Below are 27,023 nucleotides of genomic sequence, written 5' to 3' on the forward strand. Positions count from 1 at the left end.
TCTGAGGAAGGTGAAGGTCTTGTCTATTGCAAAGTTGGTTTAAGAAATGGTACCTGTGCTTATATCAATCTCTGGTTTTATGCATCACCCCACTTCTCCTTCCCCCTTAAGCAGGCATAAGAGTGTTTTCTTATTGTGAGACTCTATTCTCTTTCCTAACTCAGTTCATTTGTAGCCATGTTTACAGGATCTTCATAAGTGATATCTTATGATAAGTTTCTTTTTCTGTGTGACTTATTTCACTTAGAATCATCGTACTTGAATCCACTCACTTTGCTGCTCCAGGACTTATGTCATTGATTTCATGGCTGAGGGATATTCCATCCTACATAATTACCACAATTTTTTGAACCATTTTTATATTTCCTGGGATATTTAAGGTGTTCCCAAGTTGAGGTTCTTGTAAGCAGTGCAGCCCTAAATTTGGGGGTGGCTCTGTTTATGATTTACAGTTTTCCCAAGGTATATTCCCAAGACTGGAAGTGCCCTTGGCTCTGTAGCTCAGTTGTTTACTTGTTTTAGGGAATGCAATGCACGCCTCCAGTGAGGCAGTTGGCAATTTACATCACGCCCATCAGCATAACAAGGCTCCCTGTTTTCCAGGGCCTGCCTTGCCTTTCTGGTTTTTACATATTTTGTGTCTGTCCCTTTTCACCGGTGGAAAGTGATACTTCTTTGTAGTGCAGATTTGCATTGCCCGCTTGCTTGCTTGGCCAAAAAGGGCGTATGCGTTTTCTCCTGAATATATTCAGGAGAAAATGCATACGCCCTTTTTGGCCAAGTGTGTCATTGTCGAAGTTGTGCCCCTCTTCCTATGCTTCAAAGGCGATTCCAACGTACATCTTGAAATCTGTCTCCTGCTATTCTGCCTCGCTTTCAAGTCCGCCTCGTTGCCTTCCCTCAACAGATTTTTGGACGATACTTGTCCTTTATTACTCTGCCAGTTTATGAATTGCTATGCCCTTGAGCTCCATTTTTCAACTCGTTTTTTGTGAGCTGTACGCAAGTCCAAAATTTTGGTTCAGGAACTATACTGGTTGCAGGTGGGTGGCTGAGACTCTGGTTAATTATTCTTCCTGCCGGGAAATTAGAGTGACATGTGCCAGTCCAAATGCCTAACAGCTACTCTCTCATTGGTTCTCCCTCTTCCCTTCCATCCTCTTGCAAATTGGCAACCTGTGCGAACCAGAAGGTTAAAGGGGTTGTCTCTCCAAGTTGGGAGATTGATAGTAAAGCAGTTGGAAAGTCAAACCGGAGCACCAGGAGAGGGACTACCCTTTGAGTTTTAGAAACCTTTTGTATTCACAGTGTGTCCATTCTCTAGGTTTCCCGTACATGTTATAGCAGTGGTAATATTCCCTTCAACATGGAGAGTTGGGACCCATGGAATGGGGGCCATGCATTTTTGCTTTAAACGGTCTGCATTTGCTCACCCAATCTCACCAACCCTATCAGTCCCAATTGTACAGCCTTATGCCACATCCAGCTGTCATAGTAGTTAGGGTCATTCCAGGTTTCATCAGAGACCCTGAAGGAATTGTAAAGAATTTCCCTGTTTTTTGATTTTGTTTTTGAAATTCCTTTTTATAGTGGGTTTGAGCTGATTCTCGCTGCCATGTTTATGCCACTCTACACACTTGATTCCCTTACGGAGACATATCAAAACATAAGATTTAATATTCTTAATAGTGAGATCTATTACTCTGCGTGAAATGTGGGGTTTTGAGTCCCTTTCACTGAGGAAGGTGTAGGTCTTGTCTATTCCAAAGTTGGTTTTAGAAATGGTTCCTGTGCTTATATCAAACTCTGGTTTTATGCATCACCCCACCTCTCCTTCCCCCTTAAGCAGGAATAAGAGTGTTTTCTAAATGTGAGACTCTGTTCTCTTTCCTAACTCAGTTCATGTGTAGCCATGTTTACAGGATCTTCATAAGTGATATCTTATGATAAGTTTCTTTTTCTGTGTGACTTATTTCACTTAGAATCATCGTACCTGAATCCACTCACTTTGCTGCTCCTGGTATTATGACATTGATTACATGGCTGAGGGATAATCCATCGTACGTAAGTACCACAATTTTTTGAACCATTTTTATATTTCCTGGGATATTGATGGTGTACCCAAGTTGAGGTTCTTGTAAGCAGTGCAGCCCTAAATTTGGGGGTGGCTCTGTCTTATTGATTTTCAGTTTTCACAAGGTATATTCCCTAGACTGGAAGTGCCCTTGGCTCTGTAGCTCTGTTGTTTACTTGTTTTAGGGAACACAATGCACTCCTCCAGTGAGGCCGTTGGCAATTTACATCCTGCCCATCAGCATAACAAGGCTCCCTGTGTTCCAGGGCCTGTCTTGCCTATCTGGTTTTTACACATTTTGTGGATGTCCCTTTTGACCGGTGGGAAGTGATACTTCTTTGTAGTACAGATTTGCATTGCCCGCTTGCTGGCTTGGCCATAAAAGGGCGTATGCATTTTCTCCTGAATATATTCAGGAGAAAACGCATACGCACTTTTTGGCCAAGTGCGTCATTGTCGAAGTTGTGCCCCTCTTCCTGTGCTTTAAAGGTGATTCCAGCGTACCTCTTGAAATCTGTTTCCTGCTCTTCTGCCTCGCTTTCAAGTCTGCCTCGTTCCCTTCCCTCAACAGATTTTAGGATGATAGTTGTCCTTTATTACTCTCCCAGTTTGTGAATTGCTGTGCCCCGCAGCTCCATTTTTCAACTCGTTTTTTGTGAGCTGTACGCAAGTCCAAAATTTTGTTTCAGGACCTATACTGGTTCCCGGTGGGTGGCTGAGACTTTGGTTAATTCTTCCTCCTACCGGGAAATTAGAGTGACCTGTGCCTGTCCAAATGCCTAACACCTAGTCTCTCATTGGTTCTCCCTCTTCCCTTGCATCCTCTGACAAATTGGCAACGTGGGCGAACCAGGACCTTAAATGGTCTGTCTTTCCAAGTTGGAAGATTGATAGTAAAGCAGTTGGAAAGTCAAACCGGAGCACCAGGAGAGGGACTATTCGTTCAGTTTTAGAAACATTTTGTATTAACATTGTGTCCATTCTCTAGGTTTCCCGTACATGTTATAGCTGTAATAATATTCCCTTCAACGTGGAGAGTTGGGACCCAAGGAATGGGGGCCATGCATTTTTGCTTTAAAGGGTCTGCATTTGCTCACCCAATCTCACCAATCCTCTCAGTCCCAAGTGTCCAGCCTTATGCCACATCCAGCTGTCATTGTAGATAAGGTCATTCCAGGTTTCATCCGAGACCGTGAAGGAAATGTAAAGAATTTCCCTGTTTTTTGGTTTTGTTTTTGAAATTCCTTTTCATAGAGGGTTTGAGCTGATTCTCGCTGCCATGTTTATGCCAGTCTACACACTTGATTCCCTTACGGAGACATATCAATACATAAGTTTTAGGATTGTTACTAGTCAGATCTATTCCTCTGCCGGAAATATGGGGATTTGAGTGCCTTTAACTGAGGAAGGTGTAGGTCTTGTCTATTCCACAGTTGGTTTTACAAACGGTACCTGTGCTTATATCAAACTCTGGTTTTATGCATCACCCCACCTCTCCTCCCCCCTTAAGCAGGCATAACAGTGTTTTCTAAATGTGAGACTCTGTTCTCTTTCTTAACTCATTTCATGTGTAGCCATGTTTACAGGATCTTCATAAGTGATATCTTATGATAAGTTTCTTTTTCTGTGAGACTTCACTTAGAATCATCGTACCTGAATCTACTCACTTTGCTGCTCCTGGTCTTATGACATTGATTTCATGGCTGAGTGATATTCCATCGTACATAAGTACCACAATTTTTTGAACCATATTTATATTTCCTGGGATATTTAAGGTGTACCCAAGTTGAGGTTCTTTTAAGAAGTGCAGCCCTAAATTTGGGGGTGGCTCTGTCTTATTGATTTTCAGTTTTCCCAAGGTATATTCCCTAGACTGGAAGTGCCCTTGGCTCTGTAGCTCTGTTGTTTACTTGTTTTAGGGAACGCAATGCACTCCTCCAGTGAGGCAGTTGGCAATTTACATCCCGCCCATCAGCATAACAAAGCCCCCTCTTCTCCAGGGCCTGTCTTGCCTTTCTGGTTTTTACACATTTTGTGGCTGACCCTTTTGACCGGTGGGAAGTGATACTTCTTTGTAGTGCAGATTTGCATTGCCCGCTTGCTTTCTTGGCCATAAAGGGCGTATGCGTTTTCTCCTGAATATATTTAGGAGAAAACGCATACGCCCTTTTTGGCCAAGTGCGTCATTGTCGATGTTGTGACCCTCTCCTGTGCTTTAAAGGCGATTACAACGTACCTCTTGAAATCTCTTTCCTGCTATTCTGCCTCGCTTTCAAGTCCGCCTCATTGCCTTCCCTCAACCGATTTTCGGACCATAGTGGTCATTTATTACTCTGCCTGTTTGTGAATTGCTGTGCCCCTGAGCTCCATTTTTCAACTCGTTTTTTGTGAGCTCTACGCAAGTCCGAAATATTGTTTCAGGACCTATACTGGTTCCCGGTGGGTGGCTGAGACTTTCGTTAATTCTTCTTCCTGCCGGGAAAATAGAGTGACCTGTGCCCGTCCAAATGCCTAACAGCTACTCTCTCATTGGTTCTCCCTCTTCCCTTCCATCCTCTGCCAAATTGGCATCCTGTGCGAACCAGGAGTTGAAAGGGGCTGTCTCTCCATGTTGGGAGATTGATAGTAAAGCAGTTGGAAAGTCAAACCCGAGCACCAGGAGAGGGAACATTCGTTGAGTTTTAGAAACCTTTTGTATTCACAGAGTGTCTATTCTCTAGGTTTCCCGTACATGTTATAGCTGTAGTAATATTCCCTTTAACCTGGAGAGTTGGGACACATGGAATGGGGGCGATGCATTATTGCTTTAAAGGGTCTGCATTTGCTCACCCATTCTCACCAATCCTCTCAGCCCCAAGTGTCCAGCCTTATGCCACATCCAGCTGTCATTGTAGATAGGGTCATTCCATGTTTCATCAGAGACCCTGAAGGAATTGTAAAGAATTTCCCTGTTTTTTGGTTTTGTTTTTGAAATTCCTTTTTATAGTGGGTTTGAGCTGATTCTCGCTGCCATGTTTATGCCAGTCTAGAAACAGTTGATTCTCTTATGGAGACATATGAATGCATAGGTTTTAAGATTCTTACTAGTCAGATCTATTCCTCTGCGCGAAATATGGGGTGTTGAGTCCGTTGCACTGAGTAAGGTGTAGGTCTTGTCCATTCCAAAGTTGATTTTACAATCGGTACCTGTACTTATGTCAAACTCTGGTTTTATGCATCACCCCACCTCTCCTTTCCCCTTAAGCAGGCATAAGAATGTTTTCTAAATATGAGACTCTGTTCTCTTTCTTACCTCAGTTCATGTGTAGCCATGTTTACAGGATCTTCGTAAGTGATATCTTATAATAAGTTTCTTTTTCTGTGTGACTTATTTCACTTAGAATCATCGTACCTGAATCCACTCACTTTGCTGCTCCTTGTTTTATGGCACTGATTTCATGGCTGAGTGATATTCCATCGTACATAAGTACCACAATTTTTTGAACCATTTTTATATTTCCTGGGATATTTAAGTTGTACCCAGTTTGAAGTTCTTGTAAGCAGTGCAGCCCTAAATTTTGTGGTGGCTCTGTCTTATTGATTTTCAGTTTTCCCAAGGTATATTCCCTAGACTGGAAGTGCCCTTGGCTCTGTAGCTCTGTTATTTACTTGTTTTAGGGAACACAAAGCACTCCTCCTGTGAGGCAGTTGGCAATTTACATCCCGCCCATCAGCATAACAAGGCTCCCTGTTCTCCAGGGCCTGTCTTGCCTTTCTGGTTTTTACACACATTGTGGATGTCCCTTTTGACCTGAGGTAAGTGATACTTCTTTGTAGTGCAGATTTGCATTGCCCGCTTGCTTGCTTGGCCGAAAAGGGTGTATGTGTTTTCTCCTGAATATATTCAGGAGAAAACGCATACGCCCTTTTTGGCCATGTGCGTCATTGTCGAAGTTGTGGCCCTCTTCCTGTGCTTTACAGGCGATTCCAACGTACCTCTTGAAATCTGTTTCCTGCTCTTCTGCCTCGCTTTCAAGTCTGCCTCATAGCCTTCCCTCAACAGATTTTTGGACGATAGTTGTCCTTTATTACTCTGCCAGTTTGTGAAATGCTATGCCCCTGAGCTCCATTTTTCAACTCGTTTTTTGTGAGCTGTACGCAAGTCCAAAATTTTGGTTCAGGACCTATACTGGTTCCCGGTGGGAGGCTGAGACTTTAGTTAATTCTTCTTTCTGCCTGGAAATTAGAACGACATGTGCCCGTCCAAATGCCTAACAGCTACTCTCTCATTGGTTCTCCCGCTTCCCTTCCATCCTCTGCCAATTTGGCAACCTGTGCGAACCAGGAGGTTAAAGGGACTGTCTCTCCAAGTTGAAAGATTGATAGTAAAGCAGTTGGAAAGTCAAACCGGAACACCAGGAGAGGGACTATTCGTTGAGATTTAGAAACCTTTTGTATTCACAGTGTGTCCATTCTGTAGGTTTGCCGTACATGTTATAGCTTTAGTAATATTCCCTTCAACCTGGAGAGTTGGGACCCATGGAATGGGGGCCATGCATTATTGCTTTAAAGGGTCTGCATTTGCTCACCCAATCTCACCAATCTTCTCAGTACCACCTGCCCAGCCTTATGACACATCCAGCTGTCATTGTAGATAGGGTCATTCCAGGTTTCATCAGAGACCCTGAAGGAATTGTAAAGAATTTCCCTGTTTTTTGGTTTTGTTTTGAAATTCCTTTTTATAGTGGGTTTGAACTGATTCTCACTGCCATGTTTATGCCAGTCTAGACACACTTGATTCCCTTACGGAGACATATCAATACATAGGTTTTAATATTCTTACTAGTCAGATCTATTCCTCTGCGGGAAATATGGGGTTTTGAGTCCCTTTCACTGAGTAAGGTGTAGGTCTTGTCTATTCCACAGTTGGTTTTACAAACGGTACCTGTGCTTATATCAAACTCTGGTTTTATGCATCACCCCACCTCTCCTTCCCCCTTAAACAGGCATAAGAGTGCTTTCTAAATGTGAGACTCTGTTCTCTTTCCTAACTCAGTTCATGTGTAGCTATGTTTACAGGATCTTCGTAAGTGATATCTTTTGATAAGTTTCTTTTTCCGTGTGACTTATTTCACTTAGAATCATCATACCTGAATCCACTCACTTTGCTGCTCCTGGTCTTATGACATTGATTTCATGGCTGAGGGATAGTCCATCGTACGTAAGTACCGCAATTTTTTGAAACATTTTTCTATTTCCTGGGATATTTAAGGTGTACCCAAGTTGAGGTTCTTGTAAGCAGTGCAGCCCTAAACTTGGGGGTGGCTCTGTCTTATTGATTTTCAGTTTACCCAAGGTATATTCCCTAGACTGGAAGTGCCCTTGGCTGTGTAGCTCTGTTGTTTACTTGTTTTAGGGAACACAATGCACTCCTTCAGTGAGGCAGTTGGCAATTTACATCCCGCCCATCAGCATAACAAGGCTCCCTGTACTCCAGGGCGTTTCTAGCCTTTCTGGTTTTTACACATTTGTGGATGTCCATTTTAACCAGTGCTAAGTGATACTTCTTTGTAGTGCAGATTTGCATTCCTCGCTTGCTTGCTTGGCAAAAAGGGCCTATGCGTATTCTCCTGAATATATTCAGGAGAAAACTCATACGCCCTTTTTGGCCAAGTGCATCATTGTCGAAGTTGGGCCCCTCTTCCTGTGCTTTAAAGGCGATTCCAACATACCTCTTGAAAAATGTTTCCTGCGATTCTGCCTTGCTTTCAACTCTGCCTCGTTGTCTTCCCTCAACAGATTTTGGACGATAGTTTTCCATTATTATTCTGCCAGTTTGTGAATTGCTGTGCCCCTGAGCTCCATTTTTCAACTCGCATTTCGCGAGCTGTACGCAAGTCCAAAATTTTGGTTCAGGACCTATACTGGTTCCCGGTGGGTGGCTGAGATTTTGGTTAATTTTTCTTCCTGCCGGGAAATTAGAGTGACATGTGCCCGTCCAAATACCTAACAGCTACTCTCTCATTGGTTCTCCCTGTTCCCTTCCATCCTCTGCCAATTTGGCAACCTGTGCGAACCAGGAGGTTAAAGGGACTGTCTCTCCAAGTTGAAAGATTGATAGTAAAGCAGTTGGAAAGTCAAACCGGAGCACCAGGAGAGGGACTATTCGTTGAGTTTTAGAAACCTTTTGTATTCACAGTGTGTCCATTCTCTAGGTTTCCCATACATGTTTTAGCTGTAGTAATATTCCCTTCAACCTGGAGAGTTGGGACCCATGGAATGGGGGCCATGCATTTTTGCTTTAAAGGGTCTCCATTTGCTCACCCAATCTCACCTATCCTCTCAGTCCCAAGTGTCCAGCCTTTTACCACATCCAGCTGTCATTGTAGATAGGGTCATTCCAGGTTTCATCAGAGACCCTCTAGGAATTGTCAAGAATTTCCCTGTTTTTTGGATTTGTTTTTGAAATTCCTTTTTATAGTTGGTTTGAGCTGATTCTTGCTGTCATGTTTATGCCAGTCTAGACACACATGATTCCCTTACAGAGACATATGAATACATAGGTTTTATGATTCTTACTAGTCAGATCTATTCCTCTGCCCGAAATATGGGTTTTGAGTCCCTTTCACTGAGGAAGGTGTAGTTCTTGTCTATTCCACAGTTGGTTTTAGAAATGGTACCTGTACTTATATCAAACTCTGGTTTTATGCATCACCCCACCTCTCCTTTCCCCTTATCCTGGCATAAGAGTGTTTTCTAAATGTGAGACTCTGTTCTCTTTCCTAACTCAGTTCATGTGTAGCCATGTTTACAGGATCTTCATAAGTGCTATCTTATGATAAGTTTCTTTTTCTGTGTGACTTATTTCACTTAGAATCATCGTACCTGAATCCACTCACTTTGCTGCTCCTAGTCTTATGACATTGATTTCATGGCTGAGGGATATTCCATCGTACATAAATACCACAGTTTTTTGAACCATTTTTATATTTCCTGGGATATTTCAGGGGTACCCAAATTGAGGTTCTTGTAAGCAGTGCAGCCCTAAATTTGGGGGTGGCTCTGTCTTATTGATTTTCAGTTTTCCCAAGGTATATTCCCTAGACTGGAAGTGCCCTTGGCTCTGTAACTCTGTTGTTTACTTGTTTTAGGGAACACAATGCACTCCTCCTGTGAGGCAGTTGGCAATTTACATCCCGCCCATCAGCATAACATGGCTCCCTGTTCTCCAGGGCCGGTCTTGCATTTCTGGTTTTTACACATTTGTGGATGTCCCTTTTGACTGGTGGGAATTGATACTTCTTTGTAGTGCAGATTTGCATTGCCTGCTTGCTTGCTTGGCCAAAAAGGGCGTATGCGTTTTCTCCTGAATATATTCAGGAGAAAACGCATACGCCCTTTTTGGCCAAGTGCGTCACTGTCGATGTTGTAACCCTCTTCCTGTGCTTTAAAGGCGATTCCAACGTACCTCTTGACATCTGTTTCCTGCTATTCTGCCTCGTTTTCAAGTCCGCCTCTTTGCCTTCCCTCAACAGATTTTTGGACGATAGTTGTCCTTTATTACTCTGCCAGTTTGTGAATTGCTGTGCCCCTGAGCTCCATTTTTCAACTGATTTTTTTTGAGCTGTACGCAAGTCAAGAGTTTTGTTTCAGGACCTATAGTGGTTCCCGGTGGGTGGCTGAGACTGTGGGTAATTCTTCTTCCTGCCGGGAAATTAGAGTGACATGTGCCCGTCCAAATGCCTAACAGCTACTCTCTCATTGGTTCTCCCTCTTCCCTTCCATCCTCTGCAAAATTGGCAACCTGTGCGAACCAGGAGGTTAAAGGGGTGGTCTCTCCAAGTTGGGAGATTGATAGTAAAGCAGTTGGAAAGTCAAACCGTATCACCAGCAGAGGGACTACTCGTTGAGTTTTAGAAACCTTTTGTATTCACAGTGTGTCCATTCTCTAGGTTTGCCGTACATGTTATAGCTTTAGTAATATTCCCTTCAACCTGGAGAGTTGGGACCCATGGAATGGGGGCCATGCATTATTGCTTTAAAGGGTCTGCATTTGCTCACCCAATCTCACCAATCCTCTCAGTCCCACGTGTCCAGCCTTATGCCACATCCAGCTGTCATTGTAGATATGGTCATTCCAGGTTTCATCAGAGACCTTGAAGGAATTTTAAAGAATTTCCCTGTTTTTTGGTTTTGTTTTGAAATTCCTTTTTATAGTGGGTTTGAACTGATTCTAACTGCCATGTTTATGCCAGTCTAGACACACTTGATTCCCTTACGGAGACATATCAATACATAGGTTTTAATATTCTTACTAGTCAGATGTATTCCTCTGCGTGAAATATGGGGTTTTGAGTCCCTTTCACTGAGGAAGGTGTAGGTCTTGTCTATTCCATGTTGGTTTTTAGAATGGTACCTGTGCTTATATCAAACTCTGGTTTTATGCATCTCCCCACCTCTCCTTGCCCCTTCAGCGGGCATAAGAGTGTTTTCTAAATGTGAGACTCTGTTCTCTTTCCTAACTCAGTTCATGTGTAGCCATGTTTACAGGATCTTCATAAGTGATATCTTATGATAATTTTCGTTTTCTGTGTGACTTATTTCAATTAGAATCATCATACCTGAATCCACTCACTTTGCTGCTACTGGTCTTATGACATTGATTTCATGGCTGAGGGATATTCTATCGTACGTAAGTACCACAATCTTTTAAACCATTTTTATATTTCCTGGGATATTTAAGTTGTACCCAAGTTGAGGTTCTTGTAAGCAGTGCAGCCCTAAATTAGGGGGTGGCTCTGTCATATTGATTTTCAGTTTTCCCAAGGTATATTCCCTAGACTGGAAGTGCCCTTGGCTCTGTAGCTCTGTTGTTTACTTGTTTTAGTTAACTCAATGCACTCCTCCAGTGAGGCAGTTGGCAATTTACATCCCGCACATCAGCATAACAAGGCTCCCTCTTCTGCAGTGCCTGTCTTGCCTTTCTGGTTTTTACACATTTTGTGGATGTCCGTTTTGACAGGTGGGATGTGACACTTCTTTGTAGTGCAGATTTGTGTTTCACGCTTGCTTGCTTGGCCAAAAAGGGCGTATGCATTTTCTCCAGAATATATTCAGGGGAAATCGCATACGCCCATTTTGGCCAAGTGCATCATTGTCGAAGTTGTGTCCCTCTTCCTGTGCTTTGCTGGCGATTCCAACGTACCTCTTGAAATCTGTTTCCTGCTATTCTTCCTCGCATTCATGTCCGCCTCGTTTCCTTCACTCAACAGATTTTTGGACGATTGTTGTCCTTTATTACTCTGCCAGTTTGTGAATTGCTTTGCCCCTGTTCTCCATTTTTCAACTCGTTTTTGTGAGCTGAACGCAATTCCAAAATTTTGCTTCACGACCTATACTGGTTCCTGGTGGGTGGCTGAGAGTTTGGTTAATTCTTCTTCATGCCGGCAAATTAGAGTGTCATATGCCTGTCCAAATGCCTAACAGCTACTCGCTCTTTGGTTCTCCCTTTTCCCTTTCATCCTTAGCCAAATTGGCAACCAGTGGGAACCAGGAGGTTAAAGGGGCTGTCTCTTCACGTTGGGAGATTTATAGTAAAGCAGTTGGAAAGTCAAAACGGAGCACCAGGAGAGGGACTGTTCGTTGTGTTTTAGAAACCTTTTGTATTCACAGGGTATCCACTCTCTTGGTTTCCCGTCCATGTTATAGCTTTTGTAATATTACCTTCAACCAGGAGAGTTGGGACCCATCGAATTGGTGGCATGCATTATGGCTTTAATGGGCCTGCATTTTCTCCGCCAATCTCACCAAACCCCTCAGTCCCATGTGTCCATCCTTATGTCTCTTCCAGCTGTCGTTGTAGATTGTGTCATTCCAGGTTGCATCAGAGCCCTTGAAGGAATTGTGTAAGAATATCGCTGTTTTTTTAATTTTTTTTTTTTTGAAATTCAGTTTTATAATGGGGTTGAGCTGATTTTCCCTTACTTGTTTTTGCCGGTCTAGACAAACTTGATTCCCTTACAGTGACATATAAATACATTGGTTTTAAGATTCTTACTATTCAGATATATTCCTCTCCTGGAAATAGGGATTTTGAGTCCCGTTCACTACGGACGAAGTAGTTCTTGTCTATTCTATATTTGGAATATGGAACGGTACCTGTGCTAATATCAAACTCTGGTTTTGTGCATCTCCCCACCTCTCCTTTCCCCTTAAGCATGCATAAGAGTGTTTTCTAAATCTGAGACACTGTTCTATTTCCTAATACAGTTCATATGTAGCCATGTTTACATTCCCTTCGTAAGTGATATCTTATGTCAGAATGCACCATGGCCCTTGTCATAATAATGCTCCATGACCGCTGTCATCACATTGCACCATGCCTAGTTATCACAATGCTCCATTTCCCTTGTCATCACAATTCTCCTCGTCCTTGTCATCATGATGCTACATGACACTTCTCATCACAACATTACATGCTCTTGTCATTACAATTCTCCATGACCCCTTTCATCACAATGCTCCCTGACACCTGTCATCACAATGCTTCATGCCCCTTGTCATTACAGTGCTCCATGATGCTCGTCATCACAATTACCCAAGGTCTTCTCATCACAATGCTCCACGGTTTTGCCATCACAATGCTCCATGCCCTGGTCTTCTCACAGCTCAATGTCCCTTGTCCTCACAATTCTCCTCGTCCTTGTCATCACAATGCTCCATGGCACTTCTCATCACAATGTTATATGCCCTTGGCATCACAATACTCCATGCACTTGTCATCGCAATGCTCCATGACCCCTGTCATAGGAAGCTCCATGTGCTTGTCATCACAATGTTTCACGACCTGGAAATAAAAATTATCAGTGGCCCTTGTCATCACAATGCTCCATGCCCTTGTCATCACAATGCTCCTTTACCTTTGTCACAACAATCCTCCATGACACTTGGCATCACAATGCTCCGTGCTATTGTCATCACAATGGAACATGAAATATGTCATCACAATGCTCCCTGACACCTGTCTTCACAATACTCCATGAACTTGTCATCACAATGCTCCATGCCCTTGTCATCACAATGTGCCATGCCCAATGTCATCACAATAATCCATGAAACATCTCAGACCAATGCTCCATGCCCCTTTTCATCACAATGCTCCATGAACCCTGTCATCACAATGCACCATGCCCATCATCATAATGCTTCATGCTATTGTCATCACAATGAAATCAAAATGCTCCATCACCTCTATCATCACAATGCTCCAAACCCTTGTGATCACAATGTTCCATAACACTTGTGATCACAATGCCCCATGACGCTCGTCATCACAATTATCCATGGCCTTCTCATCACAATGCTCAAAGACATTTGTCATCACAATGCTCAATACCCTTGTCATCACAATGCTCCCTGACACTTGTCGTCAGAATGCTCCTTGAACCCTTTCATGACAAGGCTCCATGCCTTTTTCATCACAATGATCCATGCCCTTTTCATCACGATGCTCCAAGGCCCCTGCAGTAACAATGCTACTTGCCCTTGTCATCACAAAGCTCCATGACAAATGTCATGAGAATGCTCCATGGCCTTCTCATCACAATGCTCCATGCCATTGTCATCACAATGCTCCAAGACACCTGTAATCACAATGCTCCTTTCCTCTTTTCATCAGAATGCTCCATGAGACTTGTCATCACAAGGATCCATGGTCTTCTCATCAAAATACTCCAGGACATTGTCATCAAAATGCTCCATTCCCTTATCATCACAATGCTCCATGACCCCTGTCATCACAATACTCCATGTACATTTTCAGCCCAATACTCCATGACCTTCTCACCATAATGCTCCATGCCACATATCATCACAATGCTCCATGACCACTGTCATCACAACGTCCATGACACCTGACAACACAATGATCCGGGACTCTTGTCCTCACAATGCTCCATTCCCTAGTCATCACAATTCTCCATGCCTGTGTCAGCAAAATGCTACATCACCTTGTCATCACAATGCTCCATGCACTTGTCATCACAATACTCCATTACCATTGTCATCACAATCCTCCCTGAAACTTGGGGTCATATTGCTTCATGCCCTTGTCATCACAATGTTCCAAACCCTTGTGATCACAATGTTCTATAAAACTTGTCATCACAATGCTCCATGATGCCTGTCATGACAATACTCCAAGTCCTTATTGTCACAATGCTCCATGACCTTTGTCATCACAATGCTCAATACACTTCTCTTCACAATGCTCCCTGACACTTGTCGTCAGAATGCTCCTTGAACACTGTCATGAAAAGGCTCCATGCCTTTTTCATCAGAATGCTCCATGTCCTTTTCATCACAACGCTCCATGTCATTGTCATCACAATACTCCACAAGCTTGTCATCAGAATGCTCCATGGCCCCTGTCATCACAAAGCTCCATACCCTTAGACATTACAGTGCTCCATGATGCTCGTCATCACAATTATCCATGGTCTTGCCATCAAAATGCTCCACGGTCTTGCCATCACAATGCTCCATGCCTTGGTCATCCCAAAGCTCCATGTCCCCAGTCATCACAATGCTCCATGACCACTGTCATCACAATGCTCCATACCCCTTGTCATTAAAGTGCTCCATGACACTCGTCATCACAATTACCCATGGTCTTCTCATCAGAATCCTCCACGCACTTTTCATCAAAATGCTCCATGACCACTGACATCACAATGTTCCCTAACCACTGTCATCAAAATGTTCCATGACCCTTTTCATCCAATTGCTCCATGACCCGGTCATCACAATGCTCCATTACCCCGTCATAAAAATGATCCATGACCCGTGCCATCACCATGTTCCACGGCCTTGTCATCACAAGGCACCATGACCCTTGTCATCACAATGCTCCAAGACCCCTGTAATCACAATGTTCCATGCCACTTTTCATCTCAATGCTCCATGAACCCTGTCATCACAGTGCACCATGCCGATCATCATAATGCTTCATGCTATTGCCATCACATTGAAATCAAACTTCTCCATGAACTCTGTCATCACAATGCTCCAAACCATTGTGATCACAATGTCCCATAACACTTGTCATCACAAGGCCCCATGACACTGGTCATCACAATTATCCATGGACTTCTCATCACAATGTTCCATGACCTTTGTCATCACAATTCTCAATACACTTGTCCTCACAATGCTCCCGGACACTTGTCGTCAGTATGCTCATTGAACCCTGTCATGACAAGTCTCCATGCCTTTTTCATCACAATGATCCATGCCCTTTTCATCACAATGCTCCATGCCATTGTCATCACAATACTCCACAAGATTGTCATCAGAAATCTGCGTGACACTTGTCATCACAATGCTCCATGACTCTTGTCATCACAATGCTCCAAGCCCTTTTCATCAAAATGCTCCGTTACCTTTGTCATCACAATCCTCCATGACACTTGGAATCACAATGCTCCTATCCATTGTCATGACAATGGACCATGACATATGTCATCACAATGCTCCAACACCTGTCTTCACAGTACTACATGACCTTCTCATCACAATGCTCGATGCCCCGGTCATCACAATTCACCATGCCCACTGTCATCTCAATAATCCATGAAAATTGTCAGACAAATGCTCCATGCCCCTTTCATCACAATGCTCCATGCTCTTTTATCACAATGCTCTATGACTCAGGTCATCACAATATTCCGTGACTCCAGTCATCACAGTGCTTCATGACCTTTGTCATCACAATGATCCATGCGCTCGTCATCACAAGGCTCTGTGACAATTGTCACCACAATGCTCCATGAACATTTAATCACAATTCTCGGTGACCCTTGTCATCACAATGCTCCATGCCTTTGTCAGCACAATACTCCATGACCCATGGCATCACAATGTGCCATGCCCTTGTCATAACAATGCTCCACATCGTTGTCATCACAATGCTCCATAAACCTTGTCATCACAGTGCTCCATGCATTTGTCAGCACAATGCTCCTGACCCATGTCATCACAAAGTGCCATGCGTTTGTCATCACAATGCTCCACAAGTTTATCATCACACTGCTCCATGCTCATCTCATCAAAATGCTCTCTCACCACTGATATCACAATGTTCCATCGCTAATCATCACAAAACTCCACCACCCCTGTCATTACAATGTTCCATGACCCTTGTCACAGCAGTGCTACATGCCCTTATCATCACAATGCTCCATGACACTTGACATCACAATGTTCCATAACCCATGTCATCACAATACTCCTTGACCCTTTTCATCACAATGCTCCATGACCCCTAACATCACAAAGTTCCATAAACACTGTCATCAAAATGTTTCATGACCATTTCATCCAAATGCTCCATGACCCTGTCAACACAATGCTCCCTGCCCTTCTCATCACAATGCACCACACAATTGTCATCAAAATGCTCCATGGCCTATGTCATCACAAAGCTCCATGACCCTTGGCATCACAATGCTGCATGCCATTGTCATCACAAACCTCCATGAAACCTCTCATCACATTGCTCCATGACGCTTGTCATCACAATGCTCGATGCCCTTCTCATCACAATGCACCATGCCTTTGTTATTGCAATCCTCCAAGACACATGTATCACTGTGTTCCGTGCACTTGTCATCAAAATGCTCCATGCCCACTCTCATCACAATAATCCATGAAATTTTTCAGACCAATGCTCCATGCCCTTGTCATCACAATGCTCCATTACCACTGTCATAACAATGCTCCATAACCTCTGCAATCACAATGTTCCATGGCTTTGTCATCGCAAGACTCCATGACCCTTGTCATCACAATGCTCCAAGACCCCTGTAATCACAATACTCCATGCCCATGTCATCACAAAGCTCCCTGAAGCATGTCATCAGAATGCTCCATGGCCTACTTATCACAATGCTCCATACCCTTTTCATCACAATGCTCCAAGACCCCTGTAATAACAATACTCCATGCCACTTTTCATCTCAGTGCTCCATGAACCTTGTCATCACAATGCACCATGCCCATCATCATAATGCTTCATGCTATTGTCATCACAATGAAATCAAAATTCTCCATGACCTCTGTCATCACAGTGCTCCAAATCCCTGTGATCACAATGTTCCATAAAACTTGTCATCACAACGCCCCATGATGCTGGTTACCACAATTATCCATGGACTTCTCATCACAATGCTCCATGACCTTTGTCATCACAATTCTCAATACACTTGTCATCACAATGCTCTTTGGATCTTGTCATCAGTATGCTCATTGAAAACTGTCATGACAAGTCCCCATGCCCTTTTCATCACAATGCTCCATGCCATTGTCATCACAATTCTCCACAAGCTTGTCATCAGAATGCTCTGTGACACTTGTCATCACAATGATCCATGAACCCTGTCATCAAAATGTTCCATGACACCTGTCATCACAATGCTCCATGCCCCTTGTCATTACAGTGCTCCATGATGCTCGTCATCACAATTATCCATGGTCTTCTCATCACAGTGTTCCACTGTCTTGCCATCACGATACTCCATGACCTGGTTATCACAATGCTCCATGTCCCCAGTCATCACAATGCTCCATGACCCCTGTCATCACAATACTCCATACCCCTTTTCATTACAGTGCTCCATGACGCTTGTAATCACAATTATCCATGCTCTTCTCATCACAATGCTCCACGCCCTTGTCATCAAAATGCTCCATGACACTTGTCATCACAATGCTCCATGACCACTGTCATCACAATGCTCCATGACCCCTGTCATCACAATGCTCCAAACCCCTTGTCATTACAGTGCTCCATGACACTTGTCATCACAATTATCCATGGTCTTCTCATCACAATGCTCCACGGTCTTGCCATCACAATGCTCCATGCCCTGGTCATCACACTGCTCCATGTCCCTGTCATCACAATTCTCCACGTTCTTGGCATCAGAATGCTCCATGACATTTCTCATGAAAGTGTTACATGCTTTGTCATCACAATTCTCAATGCACTTGTCATTGCAATGCTCCATGACCCCTGTCATAGCAAGCTCCATGTGCTTGTCATCACAATACTCCATGTGCTTGTCGTCACAATGCTCCATGACCTTTGTCATCACAAGGCTCCCTGACACTTGTTCTCAGAATGCTCCTTGAAACCTGTCATGAAAAGGCTCCATGCCTTTTTCATCACAATGCCCCATGTCGTTTTCTTCACAATGCTCCATGCCATTGTCATCAAAATACTCCACAAGCTTGTCATCAGAATGCTTCCTGACGCTTGTCATCACAATGCTCCATGACCCCTTTTATCACAAAGCTCCATACCCATTGTCATTACAGTGCTCCCTGACGCTCGTCATCACAGTTACCCGTGGTCTTCTCATCACAATGCTCCATGGTCTTGCCATCACAATGCTCCATGCCTTGGTCATCACATTGCTCCATGTCCCGTGTCACCACAATTCTCCACGTTCTTGGCATCACTATGCTCCATGACACTTCTCATCACAGTGTTACATGCTTTGTCATCACAATTCTCTATGCACTTGTCATCGCAATGCTCCATGATCCCTGTCATAGCAAGCTCCATGTGCTTGTCATCACAATGCTTCATGAACTGGTCATCAAAATTCTCAATGGCCCTTGTCATCACAATGCTCCATGCCCTTGTCATCACAAAGCTCCATGACCCTTGTCATCACAATGCTCCAAGCCCTTGTCATCAAAATGCTCCATTACCTTTGTCATCACAATCCTCCATGACACTTGGCATCACAATGCTCCATTCCATTGTCATCGCAATGACCATGACATATCTCATCACAATGCTCCCTGACACCTGTCTTCACAATACTCCATGACCTTCTCATCACAATGCTCCATGACCTTTGCCATCACAATTCTCAATACACTTGTCATCACAATGCTCCCTGGAACTTGTCATCAGTATGCTCATTGAAAACTGTCATGACAAGTCTCCATGCCCTTTTCATCACAATGATCCATGCCCTTTTCATCACAATGCTCCATGCTATTGTCATCACAATACTCCACAAGCTTGTCATCAGAATGCTCCGTGACACTTGTCATCACAATGATCCATGAACCCTGTCATCAAAATGTTCCATGACACCTGTCATCACAATGCTCCATGCCCCTTGTCATTACAGTGCTCCATGATGCTCGTCATCACAATTATCCATGGTCTTCTCATCACAGTGCTCCACGGTCTTGCCATCACAATGCTCCATGCCTTGGTCATCACAATGCTCCATGTCCCCAGTCATCACAATGCTCCATGACCCCTGTCATCACAATACTCCATACCCCTTTTCATTACAGTGCTCCATGACGCTCGTAATCACAATTATCCATGCACTTCTCATCACAGTGCTCCAAGCCCTTGTCATCAACATGCTCCATGACACTTGTCATCGCAATGCTCCATGACCACTGTCATCACAATGCTCCATGACCCCTGTCATCACAATGCTCCAAAACCCTTGTCGTTACAGTGCTCCATGACGCTTGTCATCACAATTATCCATGGTCTTCTCATCACAATGCTCCACGGTCTTGCCATCACAATGCTCCATGCCCTGGTCATCACACTGCTCCATGTCCCTGTCATCACAATTCTCCACGTTCTTGGCATCAGAATGCTCCATGACATTTCTCATCAAAGTGTTACATGCTTTGTCATCACAATTCTCAATTCACTTGTCATCGCAATGCTCCACGACTCCTGTCATACCAAGCTCCATGTGCTTGTCATCACAATACTCCATGTGCTTGTTGTCACAATGCTCCATGACCTTTGTCATCACAAGGCTCCCTGACACTTGTTCTCAGAATGCTCCTTGATACCTGTCATGAAAAGGCTCCATGCCTTTTTCATCACAATGCCCCATGTCGTTTTCTTCACAATGCTCCATGCCATTGTCATCAAAATACTCCACAAGCTTGTCATCAGAATGCTTCCTGACCCTTGTCATCACAATGCTCCATGACCCCTGTTATCACAATGCTCCATACCCGTTGTCATTACAGTGCTCCATGACGCTCGTCATCACAGTTACCCGTGGTCTTCTCATCACAGTGCTCCACGGTCTTGCCATCACAATGCTCCACGCCTTCTTCATCACAATGCTCCATGTCCCGTGTCATCACAATTCTCCACGTTCTTGGCATCACTATGCTCCATGACACTTCTCATCACAGTGTTACATGCTTTGTCATCACAATTCTCAATGCACTTGTCATCACAATTCTCCATGACCCCTGTCATAGCAAGCTCCAAGTGATTCTCCTCATAATACTTCATGAAATTGTCATCAAAATTCTCAATGGCCATTGTCATCAGAATGCTCCATGACTCTTGTCATCACAATGCTCCAAGCCCTTTTCATCAAAATGCTCCTTTACCTTTGTCATCACAATCCTCCATGACACTTGGCATCACAATGCTCCTATCCATTGTCATGACAATGGACCATGACATATGTCATCACAATGCTCCAACACCTGTCTTCACAGTACTCCATGACCTTCTCATCACAATGCTCGATGCCCTTGTCATCACAATTCACCATGCCCACTGTCATCTCAATAATCCATGAAAATTGTCAGACAAATGCTCCGTGCCCCTTTCATCACAATGCTCCATGCTCTTTTATCACAATGCTCTATGACTCAGGTCATCACAATATTCCGTGACTCCAGTCATCACAGTGCTTCATGACCTTTGTCATCACAATGATCCATGCGCTCGTCATCACAAGGCTCTGTGACAATTGTCACCACAATGCTCCATGAACATTTAATCACAATTCTCGGTGACCCTTGTCATCACAATGCTCCATGCCTTTGTCAGCACAATACTCCATGACCCATGGCATCACAATGTGCCATGCCCTTGTCATAACAATGCTCCACATCGTTGTCATCACAATGCTCCATAAACCTTGTCATCACAGTGCTCCATGCATTTGTCAGCACAATGCTCCTGACCCATGTCATCACAAAGTGCCATGCGTTTGTCATCACAATGCTCCACAAGTTTGTCTTCACAATGCTCCATGCTCATCTCATCAAAATGCTCTCTCACCACTGATATCACAATGTTCCATCGCTAATCATCACAATACCCCCACAACCCTGTCGTTAAAATGTTCCATGACCCTTGTCACAACAGTGCTACATGCACTTATCATCACAATGCTCCATGACCCTTGATATCACAATGTTCCATAACCCCTGTCATCACAATGCTCCTTGACCCTTTTCATCACAATGCTCCATGACCCCTAACATCACAATGTTCCATAAACACTGTCATCAAAATGTTTCATGACCATTTCATCCAATTGCTCCATGACCCTGTCATCACAATGCTCCCTGCCCTTCTCATCGCAATGCACCACACACTTCTCATCAAAATGCTCCATGGCCAATGTAATCACAAAGCTCCATGACCTTTGGCATCACAATGCTCCATGCCATTGTCATCACAAAGTTCCATGAAACCTCTCATCACATTGCTCCATGGCGTTGTCATCACAAAGCTCCATGACGCTTGTCATCACAATGCTTGATGCCCTTCTCATCACAATGCACCATGCCTTTGTCATTGCAATCCTCCAAGACACATGTATCACTGAGTTCCGTGCACTTATCATCACAATGCTCCATGCCCCTGACATCACAATGTTCCATAACCCCTGTCATCACAATGCTCCATGACCCTTTTCATCAAAATGCTCCATGACCCCTGACATCACAATGTTCCATAATCACTGTCATCAAAATGTTCCATGACCATTTCATCCAATTGCTCCATGACCCTGTCAACACAATGCTCCCTGCCCTTCTCATTACAATGCACCACACCCTTGTCATCAAAATGCTCCATGGCCTATGTCATCTCAAAGCTCCATGACCCTTGGCATCACAATGCTGCATGCCATTGTCATCACAAAGCTCCATGAAACCTCTCATCATATTGCTCCATGACGTTGTCATCACAAAGCTCCATGACGCTTGTCATCACAATGCTCGATGCCCTTCTCATCACAATGCACCATGCCTTTGTCATTGCAATCCTCCAAGACACATGTATCACTGTGTTCCGTGCACTTGTCATCACAATGCTCCATGCCCACTCTCATCACAATAATCCATGAAACTTTTCAGACCAATGCTCCATGCCCTTGTCATCACAATGCTCCATTATAACTGTCATAACAATGCTCCATGACCCCTGCCATCACAATGTTCCACGGCTTTGTCATCGCAAGACTCCAAGACCCTTGTCATCACAATGCTCCAAGACCCCTGTAATCACAATGCTCCATGCCCATGTCATCACAAAGCTCCCTGACGCATGTCATCAGAATGCACCATGGCTTTCTCATCACAATGCTCCATGCCCTTCTCATCAGAATGCACCATGCCTTTGTCATTGCAATCCTCCAAGACACATGCATCACTGAGTTCCGTGCACTTGTCATCACAATGCTCCATGCCCACTGTCATCACAATAATCCATGAAACTTTTCAGACCAATGCTCCATGCCCTTGTCATCACAATGCTCCATTACACCTGTCATAACAATGCTCCATGACCCCTGCCTTTGTCAACACAAGACTCCATGACCCTTGTCATCACAATGCTCCAAGACCCCTGTAATCACAATGCTCCATGCCCATGTCATCACAAAGCTCCCTGACGCATGTCATCAGAATGCTCCATGGCCTTCTCATCACAATGCTCCATGCCCATTTCATCACAATGCTCCAAGACCCCTGTAATAACAATACCCCATGCCACTTTTAATCTCAATGCTCCATGAACCCTGTCATCACAATGCACCATGCCCATCATCATAATGCTACATGCTATTGTCATCACAATGAAATCAAAATTCTCCACGACCTCTGTCATCACAATGCTCCAAACCCCTCTGATCACAATGTTCCATAAAACTGTTCATCACAATGCCCCATGATGCTGGTTATAACAGTTATCCATGGACTTCTCATCACAATGCTCCATGACCCCTGACATCACAATGTTCCATAAACACTGTCATCAAAATATTTCATGACCATTTCATCCAATTGCTCCATGATCCTGTCATCACAATGCTCCCTGCCCTTCTCATCACAATGCACCACAACCTGTCATCAAAATGCTCCATGGCCTATGTCATCACAAAGCTCCATGACCCTTGGCATCACAATGCTGCATGCCATTGTCATCACAAAGCTCCATGAAACCTCTCATCACATTGCTCCATGACGTTGTCATCACAAAGCTCCATGACGCTTGTCATCACAATGCTCGATGCCCTTCTCATGACAATGCACCATGCCTTTGTTATTGCAATCCTCCAAGACACATGTATCACTGTGTTCCGTGCACTTGTCATCACAATGCTCCATGCCCACTCGCATCACAATAATCCATGAAATTTTTCAGACCAATGCTCCATGCCCTTGTCATCACAATGCTCCATTACCACTGTCATAACAATGTTCCATAACCTCTGCAATCACAATGTTCCATGGCTTTGTCATCGCAAGACTCCAAGACCCTTGTCATCACAATGCTCCAGGACCCCTGTAATCACAATGCTCCATGCCCATGTCATCACAAAGCTCCCTGACGCATGTCATCAGAATGCTCCATGGCCTTCTCATCACAATGCTCCATGCCCTTTTCATCACAATGCTCCAAGACCCCTGTAATAACAATACTCCATGCCACTTTTCATCTCAGTGCTCCATGAACCCTGTCATCACAATGCACCATGCCCATCATCATAATGCTTCATGCTATTGTCATCCCAATGAAATCAAAATTCTCCATGACCTCTGTCATCACAGTGCTCCAAATCCCTGTGATCACAATGTTCCATAAAACTTGTCATCACAACGCCCCATGATGCTGGTTACCACAATTATCCATGGACTTCTCATCACAATGCTCCATGACCTTTGTCATCACAATTCTCAATACACTTGTCATCACAATGCTCCCTGGAACTTGTCATCAGTATGCTCATTGAAAACTGTCATGACAAGTCTCCATGCCCTTTTCATCACAATGATCCATGCCCTTTTCATCACAATGCTCCATGCCATTGTCATCACAATACTCCACAAGCTTGTCATCAGAATGCTCTGTGACACTTGTCATCACAATGATCCATGAACCCTGTCATCAAAATGTTCCATGACACCTGCCATCACAATGCTCCATGCCGCTTGTCATTACAGTGCTCCATGATGCTCGTCATCACAATTATCAATGGTCTTCTCATCACAGTGCTCCACTGTCTTGCCATCACAATGCTCCATGACCTGGTTATCACAATGCTCCATGTCCCCAGTCATCACAATGCTCCATGACCCCTGTCATCACAATACTCCATACCCCTTTTCATTACAGTGCTCCATGACGCTCGTAATCACAATTATCCATGCTCTTCTCATCACAATGCTCCACGCCCTTGTCATCAAAATGCTCCATGACACTTGTCATCACAATGCTCCATGACCACAGTCATCACAATGCTCCATGACCCCTGTCATCACAATGCTCCAAACCCCTTGTCATTACAGTGCTCCATGACGATTGTCATCACAATTATCCATGGTCTTCTCATCTCAATGCTCCACGGTTTTGCCATCGCAATGCTCCATGCCCTGGTCATCACACTGCTCCATGTCCCTGTCATCACAATTCTCCACGTTCTTGGCATCAGAATGCTCCATGACACTTCTCATCAAAGTGTTACATGCTTTGTCATCACAATTATCAATGCACTTGTCATCGCAATGCTCCATGACCCCTGTCATAGCAAGCTCCATGTGCTTGTCATCACAATACTCCATGTGCTTGTCGTCACAATGCTCCATGACCTTTGTCATCACAAGGCTCCCTGACACTTGTTCTCAGAATGCTCCTTGAAACCTGTCATGAAAAGGCTCCATGCCTTTTTCATCACAATGCCCCATGTCGTTTTCTTCACAATGCTCCATGCCATTTTCATCAAAATACTCCACAAGCTTGTCAACAGAATGCTCCCTGACCCTTGTCATCACAATGCTCCATGACCCCTTTTATCACAAAGCTCCATACCCATTGTCATTACAGTGCTCCCTGACGCTCGTCATCACAGTTACCCGTGGTCTTCTCATCACAATGCTCCACGGTCTTGCCATCACAATGCTCCATGCCTTGGTCATCACAATGCTCCATGTCCCGTGTCATCACAATTCTCCACGTTCTTGGCATCACTATGCTCCATGACACTTCTCATCACAGTGTTACATGCTTTGTCATCACAATTCTCAATGCACTTGTCATCGCAATTCTCCATGACCCCTGTTATAGCAAGCTCCATGTGCTTGTCATCACAATGCTTCATGAACTGGTCATCAAAATTCTCAATGGCCCTTGTCATCACAATGCTCCATGTCCTTGTCATCACAAAGCTCCATGACCCTTGTCATCACAGTGCTCCAAGCCCTTGTCATCAAAATGCTCCATTACCTTTGTCATCACAATCCTCCATGACACTTGGCATCACAATGCTCCATTCCATTGTCATCGCAATGACCATGACATATCTCATCACAATGCGCCCTGACACCTGTCTTCACAATACTCCATGACCTTATCATCACAATGCTCCATGCCCTTGTCATCACAATGCGCCATGCCCACTCTCATCACAATAGTCCATGAAATTTGTCAGACCAATGCAACATACACCTGTCATCACAATGCTGCATGCACTTTCATCACAATGCTCTATGACCCCTGTCATCACAATGCTCCGTGACTCCAGTCATCACAATGCTTCATGACCATTGTCATCACAATGCTCCATGAACATATCATCACAATGCTCCGTGACCCTAGTCATCACAATGCTCCATGCCTTTGTCAGCACAATACTCCATGACCCATGGCATCACAATGCGCCATGCGCTTGTCATCACAATGCTCCACATCGTTGTCATCACAATGCTCCATAAACCTTGTCATCACAATGATCCATGCGTTTGTCAGCACAATGCTCCATGAACCATATCATTACAATGTGCCATGCGTTTGTCATCACAGTGCTCCACAACCTTGTTATCACAATGCTCCATGCACTTCTCATCAAAATGCTCTCTCACCAATGATATCACAATGTTCCTTAACTAATCATCTCAATACTCCCTCACACCTGTCATCACAATGTTCCATAAACCTTGTCACAACAATGCTACATGCACTTATCATCAAAATGCTCCATGCCCCTGACATCACAATGTTCCATAACCCCTGTCATCACAATGCTCCATGACCCTTTTCATCACAATGCTCCATGACCCCTGACATCACAATGTTCCATAATCACTGTCATCAAAATGTTCCATGACCATTTCATCCAATTGCTCCATGACCCTGTCAACACAATGCTCCCTGCCCTTCTCATTACAATGCACCACACCCTTGTCATCAAAATGCTCCATGGCCTATGTCATCACAAAGCTCCATGACCCTTGGCATCACAATGCTGCATGCCATTGTCATCACAAAGCTCCATGAAACCTCTCATCACATTGCTCCATGACGTTGTCATCACAAAGCTCCATGACGCTTGTCATCACAATGCTCCATGCCCTTCTCATCACAATGCACCATGCCTTTGTCATTGCAATCGTCCAAGACACATGTATCACTGTGTTCCGTGCACTTGTCATCACAATGCTCCATGCCCACTCTCATCACAATAATCCATGAAATTTTTCAGACCAATGCTCCATGCCCTTGTCATCACAATGCTCCATTATAACTGTCATAACAATGCTCCATTACCCCTGCCATCACAATGTTCCACGGCTTTGCCATCGCAAGACTCCATGACCCTTGTCA

This window comes from Mesoplodon bidens, assembly GCF_964165515.1.
Source record: "Mesoplodon bidens genome assembly, contig: HAP1_SCAFFOLD_47, whole genome shotgun sequence".
Lineage (NCBI taxonomy): Eukaryota > Metazoa > Chordata > Mammalia > Artiodactyla > Ziphiidae > Mesoplodon > Mesoplodon bidens.